Source organism: Lissotriton helveticus, chromosome 6 (assembly GCF_964261635.1).
Source record: "Lissotriton helveticus chromosome 6, aLisHel1.1, whole genome shotgun sequence".
In the NCBI taxonomy this organism is placed as follows: domain Eukaryota; kingdom Metazoa; phylum Chordata; class Amphibia; order Caudata; family Salamandridae; genus Lissotriton; species Lissotriton helveticus.
Window position 1 is genome coordinate 1,946,271,621 of NC_136067.1, and position 23,307 is coordinate 1,946,294,927.

Here is a 23,307-nt window from a genome sequence, read left to right on the forward strand (position 1 = left end):
TAACATGTGGTTCTATGTAAAAACCCATACCCAGTCATATCCATTACAGAACAATAACTACACATTAGGCCTTCTAATAGGCTTAATTTTCTTTTGCCGATACATAGTTATCTTTTGAATTGAAATTTATCATAGATCTAATTCATGTAGATCTATTGTCTTTTGTTATTTACCCTCGTAAAAAAAACTTGAACCTTTGTGTATACAAACAAATACTATAGTGCAAAAATAGTGTTAGAATTCCTTTTCTTTTAAAACAAAATGATTATTTAAAAAAACGACAAATATTCTATTGGTAAGTCGGAAGAAGGTCTAGATCTTATTAAACCTTATTTTACCACTGCTAAACTAATGAGTACCCAAGAACACACAATGGGAAATCTTATCACAGCTGATAATGCCAACAGAGAACCAGAGAACTATACAACTCTACAAAATTGCTACATCATGTATTAGATAATCTACAGACTATCCTTGTATACTATCAATATACAGAACTAGAGGCAAGTGTATAGATCTTCGCTCGCATTCATTCCATGTGGAGTCTTGCTGTCTAATTCTAATATATATCTGGTTTCCAACACCCGAAGCTTGGCATTTCTGTCTCCCCCTCTCTTGAGAGGAAGGACACAATCAATGGCATAGTATTCTAGGGAGGCAGGATCACTGTTGTGCACGCTCTCAAAATGGCGGGCTACCGGGTATGCCTGGTCTTTACCCACGATAGCCCTGATGTGCTGCAGTATCCGCTTGTGCACCGGTAGGCGAGTACTCCCCACATACTGGAGATCACAAGGGCACTGCAGCACATACACTGCAAAGTCTGTTTTGCAAGACATTCTTTTTCTTATTTTCACTGGTTCGTTTTTGAAGGGTACAACATACTGTGTCTTGTTGCAACCATGCCTGCACGCCTTGCAAACTGCACATTTTTTAAATCCGCCTCCCAAGGCACCCTAAGTATCCAAGACTTGTTTCTCAAGGAAATTGTGTACCAACTTATCTGCCATGGAACCAGATTTTCTGAAAGTAATATTCGGTTTGTCATGGATGTATTTGCCGATAACAGGATCACCTGTTACCAGATTCCAATTCTTGTAGAAAATCTTGCGAATTTCTCTGTGTTGTCTACTGTACCTAATGATGACCCGTGGCTTGATCACTGTCTCTTCTTGTTCCTGTACAATGGGCTTGATTTTAACTTACAATCTGCATCTAGACTGCAAATTCGCCTTATACGCAGCATCTCCCCAAAGGGAATGCTGCTGATTAGGTGTTGTGGATGTTGGCTGGATGCGTGCAGAACCGTGTTGCCTGCCGTGGGTTTCCTATGCATTCTTGTGGCTATACCTGTTTCAATTACAAAGACCTCTGTATCTAAGAATGCAACTGACTTAGCATCTATGTGTGAAGTAAACTTCAAATTGAGGCCATTGTTGTTTATTACTTCCACAAAATCAGTTGATTCACCCAATGTACCTTGCCATATCAAGAATAGGTCATCTATGTACCTCAGATATAATAAAACATGCTTCCGCATTGTTTCATTCAGAGCCCCCCTCAGGACCTGCTCCTCCCAGAACCCCATGTGTAAACATGCCAGGCTCGGGGAGAAGCAGGCCCCCATTGCGACCCCTCTGACCTGCTGATATAGCTGGTTATTGAAGAGAAAAAATTTCTGTTCAAGGCATAGCTCAATCATAGACAACAACATTTTGTTATGTGCAGAAAAATTCATAGGTCTCTGGTTTAAGAAGAATTCTACCGCTTTGAGTCCGTCCGAATGCTTAATCGATGTATATAATGACGACACATCTAATGTCATTAGCAAACAGTCATCATGCCAAACCACATTGTTCAACTTTCTAATAAAATCAGAAGTATCTTGAACATACAAATTTAAACCTTTTACCCAGTCCTGAAAGAAAAAGTCTATGTAGCGCGAAATGTTCTTAGTTGCGCTATTTATAGCCAATATAATCGGACGTCCTGGTGGTCTGTTAATGTCTTTATGCACTTTTGGTATTAGGTAAAATGATGGTATCACTGATGATCATTTTTCATGAACTTGTACTCATCATTAGACAACAATTTGGCACTTCTCCAAGCCATCAATTTCATATTTTGCTCCTGCCATGCTGCCTTTAACACAGTAATGTTACTTTTCTTGTAGCAAGCGATGTCCAACAGTTGGCTCTCAGCTTCAGCGACATACATTTGTCTCGGCCATAGGACAATGTTCCCGCCCTTATCGGCCTGGCGGACAATCACATCATTTTTCTTTTCAAGTTTTTTGATTAGATTCTGGTAACATTGATTCTTTTTGTTTACAACCATACGTTTGTTGTTTGTGGCGATGTAAAGTTGTTTTAACTCTTTGGTGACAAGTTCATGATATACCTCCAAATTATCGTGCACAGAAACCGGTGAAAAAGTTGATTTAGGTTTAAATGGGGTTTGACTCAAAGCACAGTCCTCGCTTGATGTGGTTAAAGGCAAGTCATTGGATATCCTGCCCTCTTGTTGCAAGTCCCAAGTCGCATCAAATGTATCACGTTCCCCTGCTTCCAACAATGACGGACTACTCAGTGTTTCCGTTGGTTTCTTTCTTTTTGGTTGTTGGAGAAAAAACTTTTTAAGCTTTAGTTTTCTTATAAAGCGATAAGAGTCCATTCTAGCATCTGCATAATTGAAATCCATTGGCGGACAATAAGTTAATCCCAGTCCTAGGATCATTTCTTCATTTGGCGTTAAAGTGATATCTGTTAAATTGATGATTGATTTTTTACTTTCTGCTTCTAATTCACCTTTTTCTTTGATTTGTTCCAGCGGCTCCTCCCGGTCTGTTTCGCGTTGTGCTGTGTTGAATCTGCAGCACTTTCTCCTTGCATGCTGCTTTTGGTTGGCACGATTTTGTTTGCCTATGTCTTGCCTTTCACTCTTGGTCTTAAAGTGTCGCGCCGATCTTGACACAAGCAGCTCACCTCCTGTGCTAGAGACAGCTTGACTGACCCCACCGTGGAGGGCCCCGCGGCCTCGTTTTCCGTTTCACTGCCTGATGTTAAACTTGCATCTGTGGATGAAACCAGTACATTAACATCTTCCCCTGTAGTTTGTCTGGTTTTCCTCGCTCGAGCTTTCACATTCTCGTACTTCTTGGCATACGTGAAAATGTGTCCATTGAGGTAGTCAAGACAGTCGCGTTCAAATTTAAAGACTTTACGTTTCTTTATTATATCTTCATCTTTTTTAACTCTGTGTCATATCATTTCTCATTTTATCCGCTTGTTCACTTGGACCAAACCCCGCTATTTCTCTTTCTATCTTTTCAATTTCCGCTTGTAATTTCAGGCGATCACTCTCAGCATATCGAACTAGCGCCCCCATCAATTTAGCGGAACATTCAAGATTTATTTCTGCCCATTCAGTGAGCATTGCGGGATCTGGTGTTTCATAGCTAGGTGCTAGGCTTATTCGAAGGCCTCTTGGGACTCGACCAACTGTCAGGTATCTGGATAAAGACTTGTTTTCCCACCACTTAGCTTGTTCCTTCTTGGTGAGTTTCTCTAGCTGATTGAATAAGTCTCTCAATGTGGGGTTTGCGCTCGAATTAGCACTCAATTGTAACTGGCCTTGCGGATTCGATCCCCCAGCCGGGGCTTTATCGAACATATTTTCCGCCGCCTCCTCCCTATTTCGCAACGTATCCGCGGACATTCTTGCCTGAAGCAAAGTAGCTTCCGTTGTAGGGGTAATTTGTTTATTGTACCACACTAAAATCGGCTCAACTAAGGGACCTCGGATCCCCGAGCTGGTCCGAATGTTTTTTGCCGTGTGCACTGACTCCCCACTAGAAATTCTGGGTAGCGTCCTACCTTTCGTGAGCTGCCTTCGCCGCCGTCGGATACCTTCACACACGGCGGACTCGACTCCCGTATACCAGGTAGGAAGTTCAACCAGCATCCAGGGGCTCTTCGCGGTATGCTTCTCGCCGAAGCCGTGTTACTGTTTGTTTCCAGGTTAGGGCTCCAAACTGCTTCCTGCCGCCGAGCCAATCCACAGGGGAGGGGTCTGTCCTACACCTTAGAAGCAACTACGGTGTTGAAAATGTTCTTGAACTCCGCCTGATGAGACCGCCGTCCCATCCTGTCCGTTTCCCTCCAGACAGCTCACAAGGAGAAAACGAACAAGACAGACCCAAAATTCCTTAGTGCAAATTAGTGTTTTATTTTAAATAAAACCCAGCAAGTCCGCATGACGCGTTTCGCCTCCGACACGAGGCTTGATCACATGTAAACGTTGCAGAAATAAACGAGGGTACTTATACATTTCAAATAAAGGGTTAGGAGGAGCCAAAATGAATCTGCCTTGCGTTTTTAACCCCTAAGAGTTCATTACTATGTATAATGCATTTGCAATCACTTAAGGCTTGGTATATATATATATATACATAGATATATATTTACATTTTATCTTAGATTTTGGTGGGATTGGTGGTGTATTGGCTGGTCCTTGGTATAAATGTGTGATAGGTGAATTGTGAAGTTGCCCAAAGAGGGTATTACTTTTTTTACTCATTGTCTTGTTGTTGCCCTACCCTTTTAGATAGCTGGGAGGATGTCTATGTTCTTTCACACTAACCCTTAAGTTCTATTTTAAATTCCTTTCTACAATCTTTTCTACAACAACTTCGTTGTCTGTGTGTAATAATAGTTACTTGGATCCCCACTACTTTGTCCTAAAATCGTTTTGGTTTGCTACGTTTTATAGTTCCTGTTGGTTTCTAATTTGTTCTTTAATAGCTCTTCATTTATCTCTTTGATGAGTGGTTTACGATAATGTTCTCTGGAAAGTTTAAGGAATTCGTAGCTCAGTCAAAAAACAAAGAGTATTGTCTCATTTATTAAGGTTGAAATGTCATGTAGCTTTTATTTTAAGAAACACATCTTAAAGAAGAAGACTTAAACTCCTTGCATAAACAATGGGTTGGGAAGGTTTTTTGTTCCTCTGCTGTTAATAATAAGAAAGGTATAATATTATTTCATAAATCGTTATGTATTAATTTGCTAAATGAGGCCAAAGATGACAGAGGTAGATGGCTTCTATTAGACATTAAGATAAATAATGCTCAGTTATCTATCTGTAATGTTTATGATCCTAATGGTGTTGATTTACTATTTTGGAATCCATTCTCCACTCTTTTTTCCTCCTATGCATCTGAAAATCTCAGTGTAGGTGCTGACTGTAACCAACTTATGGATCCCTTTTTAGATCGGAAATCCCAAACTAAGGCCCCCATTAGGATGGCGGGCGGACTTTGCCCGCCCGCCATCCTCGCTGATACCGGGACCAGCCTCGAGCTGAGCGGCGGTCCCGCCATGCATGTTATGATGCTCGCGCCACAGTGGCGGGCGCATCATGCATTTATAACATTGCGGCGGGCGATGTTTACACCAGCACCCGCCGCAATGCTATAAATGCATGGCATCTATTTGTATACACAAAGCGGCAGTCACCGCGCGGTGCCTGCCGCATTGTGTATGCAAATGCAGGGGGGTACCACAGGTACCCTCCATGTGCACCCCCCACCTTGCCTTCACCATGGGGACCCACAGGGGGCCCCCAAAGTAAAGACCGCCTGCCTCTCCGTGGCATTGCCGCCACGGAAAGGCATCTCCCAGAGCCCATGCTAATATGGCTGGCGGTGTTTGAGAATAGACACCGCCACCATATAAACACTTTTCTGCCCCGGCCGCAAGGCGACCGGGGCGGAAAAGCGGCGGACCGTGTTTCTGTCCGCCGCGGTCCCCCCCCGCCATAGTAATATGGTGGGGGGAACGGGTGGCGGGCGGACAAGGATGTTGGGCGGATTGCCTCCGTCCGCATGGCGGTGGCGATTCGCCCGACATCCTCATGCGCCCCTTAGTTTATTCCCAATAAAACGCATAAGACCTTTTATAAAGCTATCACCTCTAGAGGGCTTACAGATGTTTGGAGAACTTCTCACCCATATGGTCTGGAGTTCTATTATTTCTCTCCTGTGCATAGATTCCACTCTAGAATAGACTATATTTTTTTCACACAACCTACTCTGCAATTTCTAACGCATGCCGAAATGGGTTCAATACTTATTTCAGATCAGACCCCTGTTATAGTAGACATCAACTACCCCACTCATACGCCTACTTCACGTTGATGGAGATTTAATTATATTCTTTTGCTGGACAATCAATTCACAGAGCAGTTTATATCATTTGCACAGGATTTGTTTTATAATAACCTCCCCCAAGACTCATAGATGAATTTTATCTGGGATGCATTTAAAGCAACGGTAAGGAATTCATTATAGAATAGGTTGCTAAAAAAAGAGGAAAAGACGGAAGGAGTCATCACTACTTATAGAACAAATGAAATCCTTAGAGCACAAATACTTTTCTTTAAATCACACTGACACTGTATAAACTTGTTATGGAAAAAATGCACTACAACAAGCAGTCTTGGGATGACGCCTGTGAATGGTTGCTTAAGTTTAATGCTAAGATGTATGGAGGTCGGAATAAGGCTGGAAAATCTCTAGCTAATTACCTTAACATTAAAAAGCAATGACTAAAAGTGTTGCTATAACAGGCAATGGCTGGGGTTAGGCATGTTAGTGACTCTAAAATACTTGAATGCTTCACAGATTTCTACAAAATGTATACATCCCTGAGGCCTCCCCTTCACAGTACCAGATAGATGCATTCTTTCAGCCTATTCCTAAGTCACCTGAAAATAATATTGACTTATCCTTTTTGATTCATCTTCCAAAGGACAAAATTCCTGGGCCTGATGGATTCTCTCTGCGCTAATTTTTTCATTTCAAACACTTGCTGATTCCTGATGTGTTGCTTCTTATTACCAATTGTTTAACCATGGGAAGGAAACAAGGCTCTTTCACTCAAGCCATGCTTTGTTTAATCCCTAAGAAAGGCAAAGATCCCTCTCAATGCAGCAACTACAGATCTATTTCATTGATTAACACAGACTGTAAGATTGTTGCTAAGCTTTTAGCACTCTGTATTAACCAAGTTGTCCCTGACTTGGTTGATATACATCAATCGGGGTTTGTCAAGGGGCGCTCTATCACAGACAACTCTAGAACTTTCGTTAACATAAGTCATCTGGCATCCAAGTTGAATTCCCCTGTGGCAGCTAATATACTAGATGCAGAAAATACATTTTTGGAGCATTGAAATGGAACGGCTTTAGTACCCATATTCTTCAATATATTAAAGTTATTATATTCAGATCCTTCCACTACTATTTGGATTAATGGTCCACAATCCAGTTGCTTCTCTCTCCACGGGGGGACTAGACAAGGTTTTCCTTTATCCCCATTATTGTTTTTTTATCTCTAGAACCCTTTCTGGAAAAGAATTGTCATTCCTCACAATTGCTTATGAGGATGATATTTTATTATCCTTACTAACCCAAGCACATCTGTTCCGGAATGTCTCTCTCTATTACAGGAGTACTCTACAGTTTCTGGGTATGAACGTAATATAGACAAATCAGAGGTCCTACCTCTTAATAAATATTGCCTCCCAGACATGTTCAAAGACACAGGGTTTAAATGGAATTCAAAAAGTATAAAATGCTTAGGTATTTTGTATACAAATAATATTAAACATACTATTACAATTAATCTAAATGAAATCATTACTAAAGTCTTAGCTTTGATACAGAGCTGGTCCCCTTTATTTTTGTCCTGGTGGGGTAGACTGGCCACAATTAAGATGATGTTGCTACATATATTTAATTTTTATTTATCTATGTTGACAGTTTCCCTCCCATTTTCTTTCTACAAAACTAGTAATCGCTCTCTCATCAAATTCTTATAGAAGAATTGTAAGCCCAAAATCTCATTAGTTTGTCTGTAAAAATAAAAAGAAAGTGGAAGGGTCAATGTTCCCAATCTTAGACAATATCATTTAGCCTTTGGACCTCCTTTGGGCTAACCCCTCAAGAAGAATTGACTAGTTGGGGCCAACTGGTCAATGTACACCATTTTCATTAAACAAGGCTGTTCTTCTCTCTCAACCCCCCAAGACTTTTTTCTCTCCAATACTTAACCACTCTATAGCTGTTGCTAAACCTCTAATTGTCTCTTCTAACTCCTGTATGGATGTTTTCTTGAAAACTCCCATTTGGTACAATAAACGCTTGAAATTAAATAACAAAGCTCTCTCTTGGAAAGAATGGATTAACAGAGGTATTATTACCATTGGCCATATACTTAATGACAGCTCTCTTAAGGATTTTAATGTGATTCAGGAAAAGTATGACATCGCTTTGTTTCATTCTACACATTACCTTAGACTTAGGACTCTTCTTCTTCCTCTCCTCACTCAGGCTTCTCTCCTTGTACCAGTTGTCCAATACCCATCCCTTAATTTAGATGTTCTCATATGAAAACTTCTGGTGTTTACAGGATTTCGTCTTGCCCCTCTGATTTGAGGTTTAAAACCAAGGTGGAGCTCGCATGGGAAACTAATCTTAATCAGGAGCTCTCTCTCCAGACATGGGAATCCATTTGGGTTAAAATCTATACCTCATCTTGCTCATCAAGCACAACACAAACACTATATTATTTTTACAATAGGCTTTTTTTCACCCCTGCGGATCTTCACAAATTTAAGTTGGCAGATAATGCTAAATGTTGATCTTTTTCGAAAGTCCAGAGTGATCTCTTACAAATATTTTTCTTTTCCATCCCTCCAGATTATCTCTGCAAATTGGAAAGATTCCACGAAAATGTATTTTACTGGTTGGTGGAATTTGTTATGACATCATCATAGACTGGATCGGGCATATGCCACCTCTAATCCTTTATTAATTAAAAAGGATCTACTATGGTCACCACGTACTTCTTTCATATCCAGACAGTCTGCTCAATCCACATCCATTTTTACCAATTATGAACCACCATAAATGTTATAAACTTTAGCAGGTTACTACTGTTCTTTATGTTATTTTATTTTTTTAAGAATTGTTGCTGAGGCTTAACACATGTTTTCTCTCTTTTCCCCTCGCTTCTCCTTCTTCATCTTTCTCACTCTTATCTTCTTATGAAAATTTAAAATGCATTAACATTGGTAAAAGTCTTATGTTTTTCATGTTAGGCTATTTACATATATTTATTTTAATCCATTAGTTCATGCATGGTTATCCCTTGTTGGCTGTATATTCAGATTTTACTTTTGCCCACTTCTGATTAATGGAGACATTGATTGTTCTGTTTTCATTTACCCAGTAATTTTGTCTGAATTGAAGTGTGTGTACAATTTGTCTAATTGTTGTACTTATATAATTTCAATAAAGCATTCTAAAGTAAACAAGTTGATACACCCTGATCAATCTGGCTTTATGCCAGGTAGAATACTGCGCACAACCTACGGCACCTCCACAGAGTGCTAGGCAGGACCCGGAACATTGAAAAGGAAGCAGTAATAATATCACTAGATGCCCAAAAGGCATTTGATATGATTGAATGGCCTTTCTTATTCGCAGTCTTGGAGAGACTTGGATTTGGTTAGAAATATGTGTCACGGGTAAGGCTTCTTTGCAATGGGCCCCTAGCACAGGTTACAGTAAATGGACGAAGATCTATGATCTTCAAGCTCCAAAGGGGACGCAGCAGGGATATCCACTCTCGCCATTATTATTTGCACTGGTGCTAGAACCGTTGGCGACATGGATCTAGGGGATCCGCTTCTTAGAGGACTCAAATGGATGGATGAGTGGGAAGATCGAACCTCCTTATACGCAGATGACATATTACTTCACCTGGCCAACCCACATTCCTCCATGCACAGAGTTCTGCATATATTTTCCCTCTTCCAAAAATATTTAGGTTATACTATCAATTGGGACAAGTCGCTCATATACGTCCTAAGCGGGCAGGCTATCAAACTCCCTAGACTCTGTGCGCCACAAAAAGTAACAGATGGGTTTCGATATCTAGGGATTTATGTTACAACAGAGCCAACAGTCTTTTATGAGCATAATTGTGCCCCCCCATTGCGTTGGCTACAAGAAGATGTGCGGTACTGTAGGACACTACCTCTCACATTGCTTGGATAACACGCAATATATAAAATGATGGACCTCCCCAGAATTGTTTTACAGAATGCTCCCTATTTGGTCCCACAAAAGTATTTCCAGGCAATCAATGCTGAGATTAGCAAGCTCCTTTGGGACAGTGGTGCCCCTCGCATAGCTCTGACTAAACTCACTAAAATTTGGTACGATGGGGTACAGCCCTCCCAGCAACACAGTATTATTATTGGGTGGCTAAACTCGCAGTCACAAACCACTGGGTGCACTGGTCACGAACAGACCCAACATATAGCATGTAGAGATACAATATGCCAGCCAAAAGCTACCTACAATCACTATACGGTGGGCAAGGCAATGCGCCGCAACACAAGCCAACATCAGCAACAATCGCGCTATGGCAAACTGCAACAACCTCACTGGGGTGGAAAAATAGGATAACATTGACTACTCCACTATTGGGAGTCGGTGCAATTGGGACTGCTGGCTAAACACCCTGTGTTTGATAAATAGGATCTCATTGGACTCTCCAGGGTCAGGGACCTACGGGCAAAAGGGGAGACAATTCCCTTTGGAAATCTCCAGAGGGAATATGAACTCGGAGTAGAGGAAACCGTTCGATACTTGCAGGTGCGTAGCGCACTTCAAAAAGCAATTTCTAGGGTACCGACCTCTCGGCCTCCTCCCCCCTGGAGGATAGACTCTTAGATGATTACTCACCAAAAAAAGTAATATCACTCACTTATAGGAAGATATTAGATAATAATCAGATCACCTGGGGAAAATACGGGCTAGTTGCATGGAGGATGTCGGAGACATGAGCGATAAAGAGTGGCAAGAAGCACTGGTATCCCCATGGGAGCTAGCAATACCTTCTCTATTCCATTTAATACAACTAAAGGTCTTGCATACTACACAAGTACGACACTAGCCACAATGGGTATCTATGATTCCTCGCTCTGTCCTAGAAATTGTGGTCATATGGGAACCTTTTTTACATCAGTAGGTGGATTGCCCAATTATTCAAAAATACTGGGACACAATAACTGGAAGAATGCTAACACTGTCAATTAATCAATCAATCAGGGAATTGTAAGCGTTTTACTCACCTGTGAGGGTCTCAAGATGCTGAGGGGAGGTCCGCCGATCTGTTTAGACGAAGAGCCAGGTCTTGAGGGTCTTCCTGAAGGTGTTCAGGGAGCGCGTCTGATGTTTGCCGGTAGCTTGTTCCAGGTCTTGGCTGCAATGTGAGAGAAGGATCATCTGCCTGCTCTGGCTCTGTGGATGTTCGGGGTTTCGGCCAGTGTGAGGTTGGAAGATCGGAGGTTTCTTTTGGGTACGTGGAAGTTGATTCTGTCATTGAGGTATTTTTTTACTCATTGTCTTGTTGGTGCCCTACCCTTTTAGATAGCTGGGAGGATGTCTATGTTCTTTCACACTAACCCTTAAGTTCTATTTTAAATTCCTTTCTACAGTCTTTTCTACAACAACTTCGTTGTCTGTGTGTAATAATAGTTACTTGGATCCCCACTACTTTGTCCTAAAATCGTTTTGGTTTGCTACGTTTTATAGTTCCTGTTGGTTTCTAATTTGTTCTTTAATAGCTCTTCATTTATCTCTTTGATGAGTGGTTTACGATAATGTTCTCTGGAAAGTTTAAGGAATTCGTAGCTCAGTCAAAAAACAAAGAGTATTGTCTCATTTATTAAGGTTGAAATGTCATGTAGCTTTTATTTTAAGAAACACATCTTAAAGAAGAAGACTTAAACTCCTTGCATAAACAATGGGTTGGGAAGGTTTTTTGTTCCTCTGCTGTTAATAATAAGAAAGGTATAATATTATTTCATAAATCGTTATGTATTAATTTGCTAAATGAGGCCAAAGATGACAGAGGTAGATGGCTTCTATTAGACATTAAGATAAATAATGCTCAGTTATCTATCTGTAATGTTTATGATCCTAATGGTGTTGATTTACTATTTTGGAATCCATTCTCCACTCTTTTTTCCTCCTATGCATCTGAAAATCTCAGTGTAGGTGCTGACTGTAACCAACTTATGGATCCCTTTTTAGATCGGAAATCCCAAACTAAGGCCCCCATTAGGATGGCGGGCGGACTTTGCCCGCCCGCCATCCTCGCTGATACCGGGACCAGCCTCGAGCTGAGCGGCGGTCCCGCCATGCATGTTATGATGCTCGCGCCACAGTGGCGGGTGCATCATGCATTTATAACATTGCGGCGGGCGATGTTTACACCAGCACCCGCCGCAATGCTATAAATGCATGGCATCTATTTGTATACACAAAGCGGCAGTCACCGCGCGGTGCCTGCCGCATTGTGTATGCAAATGCAGGGGGGTACCACAGGTACCCCCCATGTGCACCCCCCACCTTGCCTTCACCATGGGGACCCACAGGGGGCCCCCAAAGTAAAGACCGCCTGCCTCTCCGTGGCATTGCCGCCACGGAAAGGCATCTCCCAGAGCCCATGCTAATATGGCTGGCGGTGTTTGATAATAGACACCGCCACCATATAAACACTTTTCTGCCCCGGCCGCAAGGCGACCGGGGCGGAAAAGCGGCGGACCGTGTTTCTGTCCGCCGCGGTCCCCCCCCGCCATAGTAATATGGTGGGGGGAACGGGTGGCGGGCGGACAAGGATGTTGGGCGGATTGCCTCCGTCCGCATGGCGGTGGCGATTCGCCCGACATCCTCATGCGCCCCTTAGTTTATTCCCAATAAAACGCATAAGACCTTTTATAAAGCTATCACCTCTAGAGGGCTTACAGATGTTTGGAGAACTTCTCACCCATATGGTCTGGAGTTCTATTATTTCTCTCCTGTGCATAGATTCCACTCTAGAATAGACTATATTTTTTTCACACAACCTACTCTGCAATTTCTAACGCATGCCGAAATGGGTTCAATACTTATTTCAGATCAGACCCCTGTTATAGTAGACATCAACTACCCCACTCATACGCCTACTTCACGTTGATGGAGATTTAATTATATTCTTTTGCTGGACAATCAATTCACAGAGCAGTTTATATCATTTGCACAGGATTTGTTTTATAATAACCTCCCCCAAGACTCATAGATGAATTTTATCTGGGATGCATTTAAAGCAACGGTAAGGAATTCATTATAGAATAGGTTGCTAAAAAAAGAGGAAAAGACGGAAGGAGTCATCACTACTTATAGAACAAATGAAATCCTTAGAGCACAAATACTTTTCTTTAAATCACACTGACACTGTATAAACTTGTTATGGAAAAAATGCACTACAACAAGCAGTCTTGGGATGACGCCTGTGAATGGTTGCTTAAGTTTAATGCTAAGATGTATGGAGGTCGGAATAAGGCTGGAAAATCTCTAGCTAATTACCTTAACATTAAAAAGCAATGACTAAAATTGTTGCTATAACAGGCAATGGCTGGGGTTAGGCATGTTAGTGACTCTAAAATACTTGAATGCTTCACAGATTTCTACAAAATGTATACATCCCTGAGGCCTCCCCTTCACAGTACCAGATAGATGCATTCTTTCAGCCTATTCCTAAGTCACCTGAAAATAATATTGACTTATCCTTTTTGATTCATCTTCCAAAGGACAAAATTCCTGGGCCTGATGGATTCTCTCTGCGCTAATTTTTTTCATTTCAAACACTTGCTGATTCCTGATGTGTTGCTTCTTATTACCAATTGTTTAACCATGGGAAGGAAACAAGGCTCTTTCACTCAAGCCATGCTTTGTTTAATCCCTAAGAAAGGCAAAGATCCCTCTCAATGCAGCAACTACAGATCTATTTCATTGATTAACACAGACTGTAAGATTGTTGCTAAGCTTTTAGCACTCTGTATTAACCAAGTTGTCCCTGACTTGGTTGATATACATCAATCGGGGTTTGTCAAGGGGCGCTCTATCACAGACAACTCTAGAACTTTCGTTAACATAAGTCATCTGGCATCCAAGTTGAATTCCCCTGTGGCAGCTAATATACTAGATGCAGAAAATACATTTTTGGAGCATTGAAATGGAACGGCTTTAGTACCCATATTCTTCAATATATTAAAGTTATTATATTCAGATCCTTCCACTACTATTTGGATTAATGGTCCACAATCCAGTTGCTTCTCTCTCCACGGGGGGACTAGACAAGGTTTTCCTTTATCCCCATTATTGTTTTTTTATCTCTAGAACCCTTTCTGGAAAAGAATTGTCATTCCTCACAATTGCTTATGAGGATGATATTTTATTATCCTTACTAACCCAAGCACATCTGTTCCGGAATGTCTCTCTCTATTACAGGAGTACTCTACAGTTTCTGGGTATGAACGTAATATAGACAAATCAGAGGTCCTACCTCTTAATAAATATTGCCTCCCAGACATGTTCAAAGACACAGGGTTTAAATGGAATTCAAAAAGTATAAAATGCTTAGGTATTTTGTATACAAATAATATTAAACATACTATTACAATTAATCTAAATGAAATCATTACTAAAGTCTTAGCTTTGATACAGAGCTGGTCCCCTTTATTTTTGTCCTGGTGGGGTAGACTGGCCACAATTAAGATGATGTTGCTACATATATTTAATTTTTATTTATCTATGTTGACAGTTTCCCTCCCATTTTCTTTCTACAAAACTAGTAATCGCTCTCTCATCAAATTCTTATAGAAGAATTGTAAGCCCAAAATCTCATTAGTTTGTCTGTAAAAATAAAAAGAAAGTGGAAGGGTCAATGTTCCCAATCTTAGACAATATCATTTAGCCTTTGGACCTCCTTTGGGCTAACCCCTCAAGAAGAATTGACTAGTTGGGGCCAACTGGTCAATGTACACCATTTTCATTAAACAAGGCTGTTCTTCTCTCTCAACCCCCCAAGACTTTTTTCTCTCCAATACTTAACCACTCTATAGCTGTTGCTAAACCTCTAATTGTCTCTTCTAACTCCTGTATGGATGTTTTCTTGAAAACTCCCATTTGGTACAATAAACGCTTGAAATTAAATAACAAAGCTCTCTCTTGGAAAGAATGGATTAACAGAGGTATTATTACCATTGGCCATATACTTAATGACAGCTCTCTTAAGGATTTTAATGTGATTCAGGAAAAGTATGACATCGCTTTGTTTCATTCTACACATTACCTTAGACTTAGGACTCTTCTTCTTCCTCTCCTCACTCAGGCTTCTCTCCTTGTACCAGTTGTCCAATACCCATCCCTTAATTTAGATGTTCTCATATGAAAACTTCTGGTGTTTACAGGATTTCGTCTTGCCCCTCTGATTTGAGGTTTAAAACCAAGGTGGAGCTCGCATGGGAAACTAATCTTAATCAGGAGCTCTCTCTCCAGACATGGGAATCCATTTGGGTTAAAATCTATACCTCATCTTGCTCATCAAGCACAACACAAACACTATATTATTTTTACAATAGGCTTTTTTTCACCCCTGCGGATCTTCACAAATTTAAGTTGGCAGATAATGCTAAATGTGGATCTTTTTCGAAAGTCCAGAGTGATCTCTTACAAATATTTTTCTTTTCCATCCCTCCAGATTATCTCTGCAAATTGGAAAGATTCCACGAAAATGTATTTTACTGGTTGGTGGAATTTGTTATGACATCATCATAGACTGGATCGGGCATATGCCACCTCTAATCCTTTATTAATTAAAAAGGATCTACTATGGTCACCACGTACTTCTTTCATATCCAGACAGTCTGCTCAATCCACATCCATTTTTACCAATTATGAACCACCATAAATGTTATAAACTTTAGCAGGTTACTACTGTTCTTTATGTTATTTTATTTTTTTAAGAATTGTTGCTGAGGCTTAACACATGTTTTCTCTCTTTTCCCCTCTCTTCTCCTTCTTCATCTTTCTCACTCTTATCTTCTTATGAAAATTTAAAATGCATTAACATTGGTAAAAGTCTTATGTTTTTCATGTTAGGCTATTTACATATATTTATTTTAATCCATTAGTTCATGCATGGTTATCCCTTGTTGGCTGTATATTCAGATTTTACTTTTGCCCACTTCTGATTAATGGAGACATTGATTGTTCTGTTTTCATTTACCCAGTAATTTTGTCTGAATTGAAGTGTGTGTACAATTTGTCTAATTGTTGTACTTATATAATTTCAATAAAGCATTCTAAAGTAAACAAGTTGATACACCCTGATCAATCTGGCTTTATGCCAGGTAGAATACTGCGCACAACCTACGGCACCTCCACAGAGTGCTAGGCAGGACCCGGAACATTGAAAAGGAAGCAGTAATAATATCACTAGATGCCCAAAAGGCATTTGATATGATTGAATGGCCTTTCTTATTCGCAGTCTTGGAGAGACTTGGATTTGGTTAGAAATATGTGTCACGGGTAAGGCTTCTTTGCAATGGGCCCCTAGCACAGGTTACAGTAAATGGACGAAGATCTATGATCTTCAAGCTCCAAAGGGGACGCAGCAGGGATATCCACTCTCGCCATTATTATTTGCACTGGTGCTAGAACCGTTGGCGACATGGATCTAGGGGATCCGCTTCTTAGAGGACTCAAATGGATGGATGAGTGGGAAGATCGAACCTCCTTATACGCAGATGACATATTACTTCACCTGGCCAACCCACATTCCTCCATGCACAGAGTTCTGCATATATTTTCCCTCTTCCAAAAATATTTAGGTTATACTATCAATTGGGACAAGTCGCTCATATACGTCCTAAGCGGGCAGGCTATCAAACTCCCTAGACTCTGTGCGCCACAAAAAGTAACAGATGGGTTTCGATATCTAGGGATTTATGTTACAACAGAGCCAACAGTCTTTTATGAGCATAATTGTGCCGCCCCATTGCGTTGGCTACAAGAAGATGTGCGGTACTGTAGGACACTACCTCTCACATTGCTTGGATAACACGCAATATATAAAATGATGGACCTCCCCAGAATTGTTTTACAGAATGCTCCCTATTTGGTCCCACAAAAGTATTTCCAGGCAATCAATGCTGAGATTAGCAAGCTCCTTTGGGACAGTGGTGCCCCTCGCATAGCTCTGACTAAACTCACTAAAATTTGGTACGATGGGGTACAGCCCTCCCAGCAACTCAGTATTATTATTGGGTGGCTCAACTCGCAGTCACAAACCACTGGGTGCACTGGTCACGAACAGACCCAACATATAGCATGTAGAGATACAATATGCCAGCCAAAAGCTACCTACAATCACTATACGGTGGGCAAGGCAATGCGCCGCAACACAAGCCAACATCAGCAACAATCGCGCTATGGCAAACTGCAACAACCTCACTGGGGTGGAAAAATAGGATAACATTGACTACTCCACTATTGGGAGTCGGTGCAATTGGGACTGCTGGCTAAACACCCTGTGTTTGATAAATAGGATCTCATTGGACTCTCCAGGGTCAGGGACCTACGGGCAAAAGGGGAGACAATTCCCTTTGGAAATCTCCAGAGGGAATATGAACTCGGAGTAGAGGAAACCGTTCGATACTTGCAGGTGCGTAGCGCACTTCAAAAAGCAATTTCTAGGGTACCGACCTCTCGGCCTCCTCCCCCCTGGAGGATAGACTCTTAGATGATTACTCACCAAAAAAAGTAATATCACTCACTTATAGGAAGATATTAGATAATAATCAGATCACCTGGGGAAAATACGGGCTAGTTGCATGGAGGATGTCGGAGACATGAGCGATAAAGAGTGGCAAGAAGCACTGGTATCCCCATGGGAGCTAGCAATACCTTCTCTATTCCATTTAATACAACTAAAGGTCTTGCATACTACACAAGTACGACACTAGCCACAATGGGTATCTATGATTCCTCGCTCTGTCCTAGAAATTGTGGTCATATGGGAACCTTTTTTACATCAGTAGGTGGATTGCCCAATTATTCAAAAATACTGGGACACAATAACTGGAAGAATGTTAACACTGTCAATTAATCAATCAATCAGGGAATTGTAAGCGTTTTACTCACCTGTGAGGGTCTCAAGATGCTGAGGGGAGGTCCGCCGATCTGTTTAGACGAAGAGCCAGGTCTTGAGGGTCTTCCTGAAGGTGTTCAGGGAGCGCGTCTGATGTTTGCCGGTAGCTTGTTCCAGGTCTTGGCTGCAATGTGAGAGAAGGATCATCTGCCTGCTCTGGCTCTGTGGATGTTCGGGGTTTCGGCCAGTGTGAGGTTGGAAGATCGGAGGTTTCTTTTGGGTACGTGGAAGTTGATTCTGTCATTGAGGTATTTGGGTCCGTTGTTGTGTAGGCATTTGTAGGAGTGAGTGACGATTTTGAACGTGACTTTTTTCTCAATGGGGAGCCAGTGGAGACTTTGTAGGTGTTGGCTGATGTGTTTGTGTCGGGGGATGCCGAAGACGAGTCTGGCGGTGGTGTTTTGTATTGTCTGGAGTTTGAGGAGTAGGGACTTGTTGATGCCGGCGTAGAGTGCGTCTCCATAGTCAAGTTTGCTGGTGATGAGTGCGTGGGTGACTGTTTTCCATGACTCAGGGGAGGATCCACTTGAAGGTCTTGCCGAGGATGCTGAGGGTGTTGAAGCAGCTGGAGGTGACGGCATTGACCTGTCAGTTCATTGTGAATGATGAGTCGAGTACGATGCCGAGATTCTTGACGTGGTCTGAGGGGGTAGGTGGGCTTCTGGGGGCGGTCGGCCACCAGGCGCTGTCCCATGAAGAAGGGTTGGTACCAAGGATGAGGACTTCTGTCTTCTCGGCGTTGAGCTTCAGGCAGCTGCTGGTCATCCAGACTGTGACGTCTTGCATTCCTTTCTGAAAGCAGAGTTTGGCAGTGGTGGGGTTTTTGGTGAGGGAGAGGATGAGCTAGGTTTTTTCAGCTTAGAGTACAATATTGAGGCTGTGTTCTCGGACGATGGCTGCAAGGGGAGCCATGTAGATGTTGAAGAGGGTGGGGCTCGGTGATGAACCCTGCGGGACTCTGCAGGTGATTTTCGTGTGGTCGGAGAGTAAGGTTGGGAGTCTGATCCTTTGGCTTCTTCCGGTGAGGAATCATCGGATCCAGTCCAGGGCTGTTCCTTGTATCTCTGCGTCGTGTAGTCTGGCGACTAGTGTGCGGTGGGAGACGGTGTTGAAGGCCGCTGATAGGTCAATGTGGGCTGCGGAGTGGCCTTGGTCCAGGAGGGTGCGGATGTCATCTGTGGCACCGAGTAGGGCAGTCTTTGTGTTGTGGTTGCTTTGGAATCCGGATTGGGACGTGTCGAGGACTACGTTCTCTTCAATGAATTGTATCAGGTTCCTATTGACTGTTTTCTCTGCAACTTTGGCTGTGAAGGGGAGGAGCAAGATGGGCCAATAATTCTTGAGGTCATTGGGTTCAGCTGTGGGCTTCTTGAGCAGGGTTCCGACTTCTGCCCGCATCCCGTCATCTGGGAAGGTGCCTGTTTTGAAGGTGGTGTTGATGGTGCATTGTAGTTCAACTGCAATGGCGGGCGCAGCTCTTTGGTAGATGTGAGGGGGGCAGGGGACAGTGGGGGCCCCCAAGTGGATGTGTTTCAGGGTCCAGGTGGTGTCTTCGGCTGTGATCGGTGACCAGTTGGAGATGGTGGGCTGGCTGGTGTATCTGTAGGGTGGGGAGCCATCTGTTGCGCCTGGTGGATGGTCGATGAAGTTGTCGTAGAGGTTTTTGATCTTGTGGTGGAAATAAGTTCCAAGCTTGTCACAGAGGTCTTGGGATGGGGTGATGTCTGTAGCTTTGCTGCGTGGGTTGGTGAATTCTTGAATGACACAGAAAAGTTCATTGGAGTTTGTGGAGTTGGCCAGGATTTTGTTGTGGATGAAGTTCCTCTTGGTGGCTCTGGCTGTGGTAGTCCGTCATGGCTTCCTTGTAGGGGGTGTGGTTTTCGGTTGTCTTGGTGTTTCTCCAGTTCTTCTCCAGGCATCTGCAGGTGCGTCTGGCTTCATGGAGAGCGGTGGTGAACCAGGCAGCTTTCCTGGGGTGTTGTCTGTCGGGGTTGCGTAGTGGGGTGAGCTTGCCTATGCATTTGGTATCCAGGTGTGGAGTTCTGTTGCTGCGTCATTTGCATCAGGTGCCCAAGTGTGGTTTTCTCAGGTGAGGGTGGAGTTAAGTTGCTCGCCGGTAACCTTGTTCCAGTTCCTTCGTGGTGAGTGTGGGGCTGGTCTGGGTGCCTTGGGTGTTTGTTGATGGCGAAGTGTATGCAGTGGTGGTCAGTCCTTGGCAGCTGCGTTGTGTGGCTGAATTGGATGCTGTTTCCTGCCGCGAAGATGGGGTCGAGGGTGTGTCCTGCTCTGTGGGTTGGTGTGCTGACGAGTTGTTTAAGTCCGATGCTGGCAAGGTTGTCACGAAGGATAGTGGAGTTGGGGTGGCTGGGATTGTCGAGGTAGAAGTTCAGGTCTCCAATGACTATGTCGTTTTTTGAGGCGATGGGGTGGGGTGCGATGAAGTCGGTGATGGTGGTGGAGAAGGGTGTTCGGGGGCCATGGGGTCTGTAGACGAGGGTTCCTCAGAGTGTGGCTTTGGGGTGGTCTGGATCTGAAAGTGCAGGTGTTTGGCGGAGGGGAATGTTTTGCTGGAGGTGGTGAGGCTGAGGGTGTTCTTGTGGGCGATGGCGAGGCCCCCTCCCCGGTGGTTGGGGCAGTCTTTCCTCTGGATCTTGTATCCGTCTGGGATGGCGCTGCTGATGTCGGGGCGGAGGATGCGTTGGTCCAGGTCTCTGTGAAGAAGGCGATGTTGGGTGAGAGAGAGTTGAGTAGGTTACAGAGCGTACGCTGAGGAGAATGCATTTTAGGGTGTGCTGGCCTTGGGTCATGATCGGCGAGGCCTGTTGGCATTCTCTAAGTCTGCGAGGAGGGTGGTGGTGTCGTACCGATGGGTAGTGGGAGGTCCATGGTTCCTAGCGCTGGCAGCGGGCGGGTCACGGGTGCGCACAGACAGGCTAGCCTTTGGTGTGCGGCTGCGCGACCGTGGTGCGTGGCCACCATCAAGTAGGGGAGGTGGGAGGGAGGAGAGGGTGGGAGGCGGGAGGGGGGAGGGGGGAATTCCGTGTGAGAGGCCCGCTGGGGCAGCAGCACCGAAAAGGCAAAAGGAAAAGGCAAGCACGAGAAAATAAAAATAGTGGTGGAATAAGAGCAAGACACAGAGGGGCATAATAACAGTGGCACAATAACAGTGGCACAACAGGAAAAAGTTAAGAAACAAAACGGCTGAGAAAGGTTACAGTGGTTGCAGGCAGTCTGGTCCCAGTTGGAGCTGGCAGCAGGCGCAGAACCTGCAGCAATCTCAAACCTGTAAAAGGAAGGATCCCCTTGAACCCACATGCACATTAATTACAAATTCCCAACAGTGAATTTCTGCCCAGTATTCACATACACATTAATTACAAATTCCCAATATTGAACTACTGCTCAATATCTTATTACAGTTTTTTTTAATAAAAAGTATACAAATAAAATTTTTATGTTTACAATCAATACAATACAATATATTGTCACATACGAATTAACACATAATACACATTAAAATCATTCCTTGCTCCATTAAAATAAACATACATGGAAATGAATTGTCAAAAAAACAATTCATTAACAGTTGTTCAATTATGACCAGCATAAAAGAGAGACAGATAATTGTATGACCTAACCCTTGTCAGTTACAGTTGCACAATCAATTAGACTCAATGACACAACGTTTCTAAATTGATCCAATCAACATTATGCCTGTTTGTGCCAGTACTTGAGTAGTGCTTCTATCAACAGCCTTGACGCGTTTCGATGGCTCTCATCATTTCATACCATCTTTATCAAGACAACGTATTCTGTCTCTATATATTCTTTGCTCCTAGTTAAACAAATATTTAAAATCAATGATCTGATATTGAAACATGTTCTTGCTCATAGCAGTTCAACAATCTCAGACTAGCTCAGTGTCCCCACTCTCATTAAACAACTTAAAAACTCCCCATACTTTTCTAGGGCATCATATTCCATTAAAAAAGCCAGTGGGGGATGTATATTTGCATCTCTCCTTCACCCCTGCATTGGCATTGTTATGTTATGTTATGTTATGTTATGTTATTTCTTCTTTTATATAGCGCACGGCTACTCAAAAAGAGTGTCCCGGCGCTTTTATTGGAGAAGGAAGGCTGCCACATAATAACATAACACTGAATAAAAGAAAAAAACAGAAATACAGAACAAGTGCAAACAGAAAACCGGCTACTGAGTGAACAACCAGGTTTTCAAACCTTTTCTAAAAGCAAAGAGACTAGAAGCTCCCCGGAGGGCGAGCGGCAAAGAATTCCACAACTGTGGTGCCAGCAGACCAAAGGAGCGACCTCCCAGGCGCGCTCTCTGCACACGCGGGACGACCGCCAAAAACAGAGATTCTGACCTCAAGGACCTAGTCGGTTGATAAAAGACCAGTCTTTTTTGAAGGTATTTAGCTCCCACCAAGTGGAGAGCTTTGTAGGCCAGAGTCAAAGCCTTGAAGGCAATCCGTTTCCGGATGGGAAGCCAGTGCAGAGTTATCAACAGGCCAGATGCACTGGCCCGCCTGTTTAATCCAAAGATTGCTCTCGCGGCGGCGTTTTGCACCACTTGAAGCCGCTGCAGCAAGTACTCTGGAAGGCCCAGGTAAAGAATGTTGGAGTAATCCAACCTGGACCCAATCAGAGCCTGCACTGTCACTTTCCTGTGCTCCTCGGACAACAGGGGAAGGAACCTCCGCAGCATCCTGAGGATGCCGAAGCAAGTGCCCGCAACCCCAAGGATCTGGGATTTCAGTGTTAATCCTTTGTCCATCTTGACCCCCAGATTTTTCGCGACCAGGGAAGAGCAGGATGGAGGAAACATGTTAATCGGCCACCAGGCCTGCCAGTCTGGCTCTGTGTCACACCCGAAGAAGAGTACCTCGGACTTATCGGAATTGCACTTGAGGCTGTTCAGATGGAACCAATGAAAAACAGCCCCAAGGCAATCCCGGATACTCTCCTCCTCAAAGTCTCCTCCCCTCTGACAAGAGAAGAGGAGCTGGGTGTCATCAGCGTAAGACACGATCCGGGCGCCATACGACTCCGCCAACGCCGCCAATGGGGTCATGAAGATGTTGAAAAGAGTTGGGCTCAAAATAGAGCCCTGTGGAACCCCGACTCCCAGAGGCGGCATCACGGCGGAGTCTGGCGGCACCCAGACCGTTTGCCGGC

General features: G+C 43.3%; 1 protein-coding gene and 1 long non-coding RNA gene across 4 annotated transcripts in view; one reads left to right on the top strand and one right to left on the bottom strand.

The window, feature by feature from the left end:
• Positions 1-23,307, bottom strand: part of LOC144763913 (cysteine-rich secretory protein 2-like) — a 387,595-nt gene that overhangs the window by 359,846 nt on the left and 4,442 nt on the right. The gene's annotated exons all lie outside the window — the stretch shown is intronic.
• LOC144763914 (uncharacterized) overlaps positions 1-23,307 on the top strand; it is a 685,449-nt gene that overhangs the window by 209,710 nt on the left and 452,432 nt on the right. The window contains exon 3 of one of the 3 annotated variants that reach the window (XR_013596273.1): positions 8,761-9,309. The exons of the other annotated variants lie outside the window; for them this stretch is intronic. This is a non-coding gene — a long non-coding RNA (uncharacterized LOC144763914). Of the gene's footprint in view, positions 1-8,760; positions 9,310-23,307 lie in introns of those variants that run through there. 3 annotated transcript variants of the gene reach the window in all.